Source organism: Rissa tridactyla, chromosome 3 (assembly GCF_028500815.1).
Source record: "Rissa tridactyla isolate bRisTri1 chromosome 3, bRisTri1.patW.cur.20221130, whole genome shotgun sequence".
Lineage (NCBI taxonomy): Eukaryota > Metazoa > Chordata > Aves > Charadriiformes > Laridae > Rissa > Rissa tridactyla.
The window spans coordinates 21,799,741-21,809,818 of record NC_071468.1 but is presented as its reverse complement, the minus strand read 5'-3'; the positions used below and the strand labels follow the sequence as shown (position 1 = coordinate 21,809,818).

Below are 10,078 nucleotides of genomic sequence, written 5' to 3'. Positions count from 1 at the left end.
TTGACCATACAAACCAGAATCCCATCAGCCAGAAATATGTAAGATTTATAATTTACCAGAGAAACTTCTGTCCTAGTAAAATTAAAATGTGTAAGACAGACCTTCACTTCTATGTTCAGCTTCTATAAAAACCATGGCCCACGATGTCCTAGCCCTCCAGCATTTAAACATTATAATGAATAAATCCAGCCTATCCTGCCACAGGAGGGCTATTATTCTCAGCTGGCTGGAAGCACACCTTTCCCAAGGTAAATACACATGTTCATATTAATGCCAAATAGGGCATCAATTTTCTCACACCCTAGCAAGCCCTGCAGCAATTCAGCTGAAATCACTTCAGAGGGTGGTGAAGAGCCCACAGATGGAGCGAGTTGCTCTTAAGAGGAAGGAGAAAATGGCTAGACCAACTGTGTCTCCATATCTCAATACTGAACATCGCTGCCCAGGACCATAGCACCCCTTTCACAGACAGTGGCAGTGATAAAAAGGATGAGGACTGGTTAAAAACTTATCATGGCGAAGATGTAAATGGCATTTATCAGCTGTTATACCCTTCTCCCCTAGATGAGGTTTAAGCGTACAGAAGTGTGGCTTGATGGCCTTGCATTATTTCTAACTAGAAGATTATTCACATGGTGTTTAAGCACTGATGCTCTTTAGATGTAAAGCAAAATAATCCCATTGACTTCCCCTTGCTCAACAAGTGCTTCACTAACACAGCAAACATTTGTTCCTAATAAGAGAGACCCAAGACTTTAGCACTTCTCTAGAAGCAATGTTTTGAATTTCTTTCATCCAGGACAACTCTGGTAAATATTCATAAAGGTTGAGTCACTAAAAAACTGTTGCTGTGACAGTTTTATGCATTATTCGATCAGCAACATTTAAGCTTCAGACAAGTTTGTTCTCTACAGAGCTTTTTTTTAATTAGTATTTCCATTTTGTGGCAGAACTCCGAAATTCAGAACAGGACACAATACACTAAGCTTAAATATATATTTATTTTTATCCATTACAATGTCAGAAAATGTTGCCAATATGTCAATCCACATGAAACCACAAAGCACCCATATCTGAACGTTTTATACATGACAGACTTCAAGATTTTTCTTATGAAGTGTCCAGCTTTCATTTTCATAATCAAGATTGAAACAAACATACCAAATTTTTCAGAGGCACTTTTTCATCTGTATTTAGGTAGCAGTTAGCACTTGCAGACTGCTGCGTAAGAGGATCCAAGAGCAAGTTATTAGTCATGATTATTAGAGTTGCACTCCTTCACAGGGCTTGCATTAGATCATTAGAGTTTGCACAAGGCCCTGTGTTTAGCACAGCTACTACAGGCTTTGGTATCTCCTATCATCTGACTGTATCTGAAAAAGAAATAATACTGCTGAAGTCAGGGAAGTTTCACTGGCTTCAGCTGAGGCTCTGACCATTCGTTTGCAGATGCAGAGTGATCCTCAGTGATTCCAGACTAGCGGAGTATCAGAAATCCTCATTTATTACATTCTTCCTATAAAAGATATGAACAGAACTTCTCTACAATGAAGCTGTAAGTTTTGTAATACAAGGCTTTTATGTGCCAGCAGAGGTTGGTTTCCATTTGGGTAACAGCACCTGCCTCACTTGCTATCTAAAATTTTGATGCATGTGCTATGTTGAACAGTTCTATTCTTCTACAGTCGCCATGTAAAGCTCTGATTAAGTAAGGACGTGGCACATTGTAAATGCTAACCTCATTCTGAGATCTGAAATAAGTGCTGTGGCTTTCAGAACCCAAAGCATCAAGCACTGCCTTAATAGCTGTGTCAACCCTGAAGCACAAAGCAGCAGTATAATGAGTCTTACAACATTCATATTTTCCCTTAGCTCTAACAAAGCTCACAAGCCTATGATCGGAAAGTCCCCTCAGTGCAGCTAATCCAGACCTTTGGCTAGGAGAGACCAGCACTCCGGCCCACAGGCCTTCCCTGCTGCACGCCTGGCAGCTTTCACCAGCATTCCTTGGACCGCTTCCTTTTCCCCTCTCCCTAAGACCAGGATTTAAGGTTTCAAATCCCTGTGAGCCCTGGCTGTCAGCCTTAAGGCTGTATCAACCCAGGAAGAACCAAACCAGTCCTCTCTGCATTGTTTTCTCTGTCCCTTCCTCAAAGTTGTTGATTATTTCTCTTGTTAATCGACACAGCTCCAGTGCACTCAGGAAGGATAATCCCATGCCTGACCTTATGCATTATATATAAATCTTCTCTGCCTCTTCCCGCAGAAGAAATTCACAGGGATTCCAACTGTATCCCAACTATGAAGAAAATGACCAGCTACCAATAAAGAAGTGAAGTTGGCCTATAGAAAGCATTGCTGATGGTCAGTGGTGGAGATCCTGCACTATCTGCCATTACAGTGCCGGAGGACTCAGAAAACTACATAGATTGTTTTCACAGTGCTCTAACACTAACTGAATTTCTCTGTATAATAAGATATACACAAGTGAAGAATTATAAGCTTTTGTGAGTTCTCCCACTGCAATCATTGGAGTTTGCAATATTTTAACCTGCAGTGAGTTGTACCACTCAGGTACAAGTGCATAGATACAAACAGATCTCCATCAGAGATGAGGCTTAAAAGCAATGACAGCTTTTCTATCCATGTTGATGACAAAAATCTTAAATTAAAAAAATAATTCATAACAACACTCCTGCACTGACCAAGTGTAAGGCTTTGATATTCTGTTTTTCCTCATTTGGACAAACTTCCATCTCAGTGCTGCCACATACAAATGCTTCACATGCTATTTATAAAGCTTTTCTTTCCCTCCCCCAGAGGACAGACACTCCTACTCCCTTTATCCCAAACAGCAAGGAACAACCTGGTATTCCATACGGTAACTTCTGCAGCCTTCAAACAATCCTGAGAGATGCAATAATAAACTATCAGTTGATGATGACGGCAGCACTAGAAAGAACTGTGTGACTGTGTTGGAGGTAAGATGGACCTCCTGCCCATTCTCAGCATGGTAACTACAAGGTTAGGTGCCATCCTGTGCCATCACAGGAGTCACTGTGATAATATAATCAGTAATATCTACATTAAGCTACAGTGTACGTGCTACAGGGACTAAATGTTCTCAGACGCTTGAGCTGAATCAGTATGAGTTTAATGTGAACCCCCGAGGACTTTGTCTGCAGAGAAATGGTAGTAACACAATAATATCACAACATTCACCATTTTCTGACTGTGACAGCACTCTTCGGCTCCATCTGAGTTGCTATGTCAACAGATTCACCTAAGGTACTTGCCACATTTCAGACTTATTGTTGAGAACCAGCCCGGGCCAATTCTATGTATAGAATATATAGTCTCAAGTTGGGGGGCTTTTTCTTTTTCTGCATGATTTTTACTTCTGGCTTCAGAGACATCTCTGCCCAAATACTACACTACAGACAAGCTGAACAAATGCAAGAAATGCCACTGTGTGAAAATACAACTCCAGTCATTCCTGTTCTGTACGGAAACTATATGGCTGCACTCCAAAGATTTAAAAGCATTAAAACAAACAAAAAAAATGGCTTCACACATCTTTCAGTTCGGTCACAGACTGAAGTTCAAGAGGCTTGCAACATTTTGTCTATCAGAACACGGCAATATTCATATATAAATGTGCCAATCATCTCCTTTTCAAATGCACAATGCTTTCACTGAACTTTGCTACCCTTGAGTGACTATTTTACAGCTTCATTTTTACATTGTTCTCCCTAGAGAAAGGAAGTGTTTTCTCTGTCAAGACAGTGTAAGGTAGCCCAGGAAAACTCACAGACAAATTTCACTGTCACTGTTTCCATTTGCTTGTTCTAAAGACTGTATTAATTTTCTTTTTAGTTTTCAGATTCTTACTTTCTTCATGCTACAAATCTTGATGTAAGCTAATAATTTGTGTGGACAAACAATGCAATTACTTAAATAGCCACCTAGATTTCTCTTTTACGGTACATCTGGTAAAACAACCAGCTCTTACTTTCTGGAGAGAAAGCTGAGAAGAATTCACATACTTAAATATATAGTCATACACACAAACACATGCAAAGAAGTGTTTTTATATGTTGAACACAGCCCCAATTTTTAAAATTGTTTACAAATAAAAAGGGCCAAACCCCAAGTTAACAGCAAGTTCCAAGTGTCAAATCCAGTAAATCTTTCTCCTTTATGTGCCCATTACAAGTGCCATTCAACACCTTCCATTCCACAAGATTCAAGACTTTTAGTCCACATTTTATTTGATACTGGAGCACTTCCATTGGGGAGAAAAAAAAAAAGATAGAATCAATTTTAGTCCATCTCCTTCTTACTTTCTGGGCTTTTATTAAAAAGTCATAGAAATGAAACATTAAGTGAGGTAGCGGTCCTTAGGATGCTGTGAAAAAGTAGTCTGTCTCTATCATATCTCAGATCAGTTACAAGCTACCTGCTATGTAGCCCATTTGATGCAGAATTCCTGGATGAGAACAAACCTTTAGTACAGTCTGCATCAGGTAATCCAAACTAGTTTTTTAAATTACTGCAAAAACGCCACAACATTTCTCTGCAATTCTATTTCATCCATGGTCTACAAATTTTCAAACAAGGCAAGTGAGCAGGCACAAATTATTAGTCATTACAATCAAGAATAAATTTCCAGCTCTGGTAAGTTTTCTCCTCTGTATTTTTATCATTATTTCAATTCCCACAGCTCCAGTAAAAGAAAATTACCTGCTGACGATTCTTCCAGCTCACAGTTGCTTCACAGCAATCACTATCATGTGAACACTAAAAACACAGCAGAAACTTTTACCTTACTTTTGTTTTTGGTAGTGTATCACAATGAACTGTAGAACTTAGAGTACAATTTCCTGCCCATTTCCTGTGGATTCTCTGGTGCTTTAATATTACAGTTCAACTCATATTGCAGCCCTTCTGTCATTATGGACACTACTTTCAAGCGCTGTACTCTGTTCAGATACGTAATTTCATAAAACTCGAAGCAACTCAGTATGGGACCTCAACCCCTCTTCCGATTTTCATGAAAAACATTTAACATTGAAGGTGGAGGGGTGCAGAGGAGGAAGAAGAGCAGGACAAAATGTGCTCAACACGAGCTTCAATTTCTTAAGAAATTAGACTAGAATTGCCAGAGGGGAAAAAAGCAACGTTCAAAAATACTCTGGGCAATCACTAGATGGTGCTACTAAGAGGAAACATGCACCATGAAGGAACTTTAAAAATCCAGGAGCCACCTGTAAGCCACATGAAAAAGACTCCCCATCCCATCTGTAACTATGTAGGCCACTTCTCCTCCCATGCAAACACACTGCAATCTTGCAGAACCTAGCGCAAGTACGTATACACAGAAGGGACTGCTGAGTTTCTTTTAATTCAAATTGGCACCTGAAGAGCAGCTGCCACCGAGTGCTCTGTGGTCCAGAAGGGGATCAGAGACAGCTCACACAGTAGTGAACCTCACTAACAGGGCACTTCTGCCAGCAGCCCCCATTACCCCGACTTTAGCCCTTGTTACATGCAGCCTCAGGAGAAGTTTCTGCTTTCCCACAAAGTCAGGAGCTTGCGTTTCTTGACACGCACAATCATAAGGACTAGTCATCCAAGCTACAGCACCTCCACAGTTCTTATAAATGAGGATACTACTTCCTTAATAGAGCAACTATTATCCACTTCAAAGATAACTCCAAATGTATCAAAATGAGCAGGTACACCATAAATCTCTAGTGACAGAACCAAATCTCACTTCACCATTACATAACACAAAGAACGTGCCAAGTCACATGCTTCTGTAACCAGTTATGTCCATGTTGCTGTGTGCCACCAGCTAGAACCCAGCTAGCTCTGAATAAGATCATAACTTAGCATTTTGCCAGTTAACAGGATCCCTATACCCAATCTCAATACAGGATTCTTCTGAAGTGGGTCAGCACGCTCTGTGCTGTCTCAGTCCTCTACCTTGCAATGAATCTGAGTTGGTAAATTTAAATCTCCACTGTAATGCTAAATGATCTGTCTCTCCCTACGCCCTCCAAAGTGCTTCATTCTCCAGGGAATAACATTAGCATTCATGGAAGTAAACGCCTCAGGGTTTTGCTAATGTGCTAATAGCTAGAGCCTTCCACCTTCAGATCACAAGCATGAATCCTATTCAGCTCAAAGGTAAAAATCCTGTTTCTAGCAGAAATTTGGTATCAAGATGAGTTCTAGTTCCAGCTCCTCCACCACAAATTCATCTTTATGCTTCCTGTGCAGTTGTATTTTCCAAGTAAGACAGGGCTTTGAGCTCAGCAGAGCTTTCTACCAAGGACCCCCAATTGCAGCAAGATCCAAAATAATTTTGACACAGATCTTCAATATATACAGAAAGTATTATCACACTTCAGAAAAGGAAAAATGAAAAAAAATAAATTTAAAAAAGTAACATAAGTTCTATGAACTGGAATTTGCAGAAGTACCCAAAATACTGAGGTTTTTCAGCAAGAACTACAGAAAGCTGCTTTAGCACCCTTCAACACTAAAGATTCCACTGTGGCCACATTTGTTGTTTAAACTATCCAGTTTTGCTCACAAACAGTTATAACTGGTTTTAGCTATAACATTTTTAGAAAGAAGTCATACAAAATCTGAAGAGCTTGCTTTGTGAAAAAGTAACAGACAACAGGGTTTTGGGTTCATCATCTGCAAACCACTACTGGGCTTGCGCCCCTTTTTCCTGCTAATTTAAATTCACAGATTCACAGTATTACGCCCTAACGTTCCTCCCAGTCACTTGCAGAAGTTCCTCTCTTCCACAGGAGGGAGCTTTTCTCTTGCAAAGATGACAATCTCTTACGCAGTTCTCATTTTGGAAATGTGTAGGAGCTCTAAACGGTTCTGAAGTGCCCCACGCCTGACAGCTTCCACACAGGATTAGCAAAGATTGAAAAAAATGAAGAAAAAAAAGCATAGGAAAGGAAAGATCAAGCCTTTCTAAGCTAAACCATTCTTGGACCCTTGTGTTATATCACACTATTACTTCTCCCCACCCCCCCATGCAATTACTAATATAGCAGAAAAAGCCAAGAATGTCAAGTCCAACACCGTTTATGTCCAGAGATATCTGAGATATAAACTTCACTCATGTCGCTGAAGGTGTCAGCTACCCAGACAGTACTAGAAGAGGAACAATAGATTACAGTAATTCAAAGAATATAACATCTTGAGAAGAAATCTGTCCTAATAGTTGAAAGAAACAACTGAATACAAATTTGAAAATATATTTTAAAAGACACAAATGAAAGCAATCCTCTCTCTGGACAACCATTTATTAATTCAGCATGTGACAGTCAGCTTTTACTAGGGTTAACCTGGATGGCTGCTTCTTCCAGAAAAACGGATCACTTCCATCACTCAAAACTGTGCCACACTTGATCTGCAGCCCTGAGCTGCAATTTCCTTCAAGGTAGCACCGTGCTATCATCAGGTTTCACAGCTGCTACTTTCACTACTGTTTCCTTAGCAAAAAAAAAATATAAATAAAAATCACAAAAAGCAGATGTGACAAGCCAAGTGGGAGTGATGCTTAAGCTGCACTGTTCTTACCATCTAATAACCAGAGGATTTCATATTCCCTGCTGTCTAAGTTCTAGTCCAACGGGTATATCCTCCTCCTGATGAGTATAGCTAATTCCCATCGTCAACAGCAGGAATAACACATGCACACAGAGGGGACAACAAGCCCTTGAGGCCTGTTGTAGTAGTAATTTCAAAATATCAAGGTAAACATATTTAGCATGTGATAGGCAATAAGCCTGGGCACCAGTTTCTGTGTTTAAGAACGCATTATAGGTTTGTACACTCAGAGCACTAGAGATACCCTGCTCACCTAGTTTCCAGCTTTGTCTGAGTTTCAAGAAACAGCTCTGCCATGAATAACTGCTATATATACAGATCTATACACACAGACCTAATCACAGATCAAAGCTCTGTGGAGCAAAATGGGGTAGAAAGGATCAGGCGAAATACATCTTCTGCTCCAAAGGTCTGACAATTTTGATTTATGACTAGCCATATATAAAATAGCACGTGCTGCTCAGAACTCTTTCCTCCTTTTAAAGTCATAACTTCAAAAAATATTACAAGTCTTCCCTGTCTTCAATACTTGCTATTACTTCAAAGCCAACTATGGTATAAGCATGCGGGCTGTGTTTTGGCTTACACATAATCAACACTAGTAAAGATAATCAGCTGCAGGCCACGGTCAGCTAAACAGAAGGCTAAATGTTAAGTCAGAAAAGCAAGCTCTAGTGTAATAACTTAGTGGTGTTAAGTTTTCTTTAATCAAAGCCCTATCTGACATTTTAGAGAAAAAAAAAACCACACCAAAATGTCGAAACAATCTGCAGAGCACATCAGATCACACTCTATGCTCAGGGAAATTTTTCAGAACAAAACTTTTCCTGTTCATCGGTAATTAACCCTGCAAAATTATCACGCTGTACGGTAAATGTAAATTGCTACAAAAATATTAATGAAACAAAACAGGCCAGATAGCATAGTTTGAGAAAAGACCGCAAGTCCCAATACAAGCAAAAGCAACTAGAAAGTCTTGTTTGTGTAACACTTAATAAGCCCCTGAGGGAAAAGGGACAGCTGTGTAAAGCTGCCTTGGTTGTCCCTTTTGGGTTTTTGGTTTTGTGTGTTTTTGTTTTTTGGGTTTTTTTTTTGTTGTTGTTGGTTTTGGGTTTTTTTTAAACATAATTACATCTGTTACTGATGTTTCATAAAATGAAGTGTCCAGACAGTCTCCTGAAAGTTCAGTGTGAATACTGACAGAGCTTGAACATATAAAGCAGATAAAAAAAGCATCCTCAGTGATACATTTTGGAAGGTAGCCAAGATTATCTTGTAAGGTTAAATCTCCTCAGGTCAAGTAAAAATCTTTACTGAGGAACACTGCATTTTCAGCACTCGTTTCATTTATTTTCAGTACAAGGAACTTAAAGCAAACTCAACATCAAGTTTCCCAGTAGGACTTGTAGCTTACAAAGACAGCATGTCAATATTTACACTCATTCCATTACTCCTGTTTTATTTCTTTAAGTAGGGTTGTTGGGTTTTGGTTTGTTTGGGTTGGGTTTTGGTTTTTTTTTCTACATTTGAAAACAAATTATGGACTTTTTAAAGAGCCAGAAAAGCATCACTTTCTTACAACTTGAAACTGCAACTGAGAAACACAAAACACTGGAGTAGACTTTACTCTAAAATAAAAGGCAAAGGACAGAGTACAAGGTAGGAAATTAGAATTCAGGTCTGGGAAACAAGAGTTACTTGGTTTCACTCTAGTTCCAATAATCACTCTTATAAACTGATCCAAAATTTTTTAACCAAAGCTAGATACCTAGATATATAGCTTGAATTTCAGAATTTCTTACCATCTATCTGCTTTACTTGACTTGGAAAAAAAAAGGGACACTAGAAGCTGTAAGAATCTGACAAATCACAGACATTCCTGAAAAGGGAACAATTATCCCTTGTGATTTAAAGCATTTCCTAATATTAAAGAACCTTCAAAAATTACTTTTCAAATAAATTTTAGAAAAACACATGCTAACTAAAACCTTACCAAAACCTTTTCATTTTCAAGCCTATTTAGCAGAAATTAAATATTTACACACAAGAAGTTAACTGGAAGTTTGGCATGCTTAGTTTGTTTGATCTAGCAGCTAAAATTCTTGTAACAGAAAATTTTCTGCAAAAACCTTTTTTTTGTATAGAACTAGTAATACTACAGACTACTTATCTCTGTATCATGTCTATAAAATTCCTATAGCTCATAAACATAAGACTGATAAACATCAAGTCTGATTTTTTTTTTTCCTTCCAAGTATTGCTTTCTAACAAGATGAATGGTTAAAAATAATCATTTGGTTCTCTAAGGTTCTCTTGGCCTCAACCCTATCTCTTATTCCAAATTAGCAAAAATAAATGGTAGGGTATGATCCTTACTAAGTTACATACCTACTTAACCCTGTACATGAATAAGTACCAGATCTTTTATCTCAAT

At 38.7% G+C, this 10,078-nt stretch overlaps 1 protein-coding gene across 3 annotated transcripts in view; it reads right to left on the bottom strand.

The window, feature by feature from the left end:
• The window catches only part of PLEK (pleckstrin), a 63,431-nt gene that overhangs the window by 39,407 nt on the left and 13,946 nt on the right, over window positions 1-10,078 (bottom strand). The window lies entirely within an intron of this gene.